Here is a 1,044-nt window from a genome sequence, read left to right as displayed (position 1 = left end):
TAAGGTTACCCTGCAGCCTCTTCTCTCTGTCTCTGGATCCTGACTACTCTCACAATTCAACAGTGTCAAGACTCCACCAAAGTAAGTTCAAAGGGCTACTGGCCGTGTGCCAAAGGTGGGAGAGGGACATAAACCTAGCCTTATTCCTCCTGGACTGGCCTGGAAGCCCCTTAGGTGACTCCAAGGCCTCTGTGTCCTGGGCCCCAGGGTTGGATAGGTCCTGGTAGCTACAGTTTTGATGAAATCGTATCCATTCATTGACTCAGTCAGCAAGCTCTTGGCCACTTACTGGCTACGTGACCTTTGGTAAGTAATTTAACCTTTGGGCCTCAGCTTTCTCATCTGCAACGTGAGGCCAATAATAACTGCGACAGAGGGCTGTTGGAAGACATGGTGAGATACTGTGTGCCCAGGGTATAGGACAGAGCTCAGTGATGGTAACGGTTATTACCAAGGGCAATCTTTGCCTTCTATAAGCTTGAGGTTTCCTAGACAATGGGGAGTCATGTAGCGGGGAGACCCCATAAGTGTAGGTAGAGGCAGGAGCCAGAAGCCTCAGCCTATTTCCATATAAATAATGAGGAAGAAAGTAACTAGAAATATAACCATAGTAGTTATTAGTTATTCCTATGTGATCTTAGTTATTCATAGGTGATCCTAATTCTTTTACTAATGCCTCTCAGGTCAGAAGTGTAAACCTGGGGCGACATTGTGAAATGAATGACCCTAAGGCAAGACGCTTTAAGCCCTCTGTCACGCCCCTGTAAGGGCTGCTGGAGGGCGCCTCAGCTGTGCAGCAGCACCAGTGCTGGGAAAGCGCTGGCTATTTAGCCAGCTAGGGAGGGAGACACCCAAGATGGCTGAGACCTCTCCTTCCTCAGGGGAGTTGGGAGAAAACTTTGCTTCTCTAAGCTCTTGTGGTAAGCCTGATGCTGTCAGGTAGGCCTGCAGACATCCGGGGGCTTGTCTCTATGTGATATTGTGCTTCAGTGGTCATGTTCCATGTCCCCTCTCATGTTCCGCTTCTGCACCTGGTTCCTTTTT

The sequence above is a fragment of the Cebus imitator genome, unplaced genomic scaffold, assembly GCF_001604975.1.
Source record: "Cebus imitator isolate Cc_AM_T3 unplaced genomic scaffold, Cebus_imitator-1.0 Scaffold0, whole genome shotgun sequence".
Lineage (NCBI taxonomy): Eukaryota > Metazoa > Chordata > Mammalia > Primates > Cebidae > Cebus > Cebus imitator.
This window is presented reverse-complemented; position numbering follows the sequence as displayed.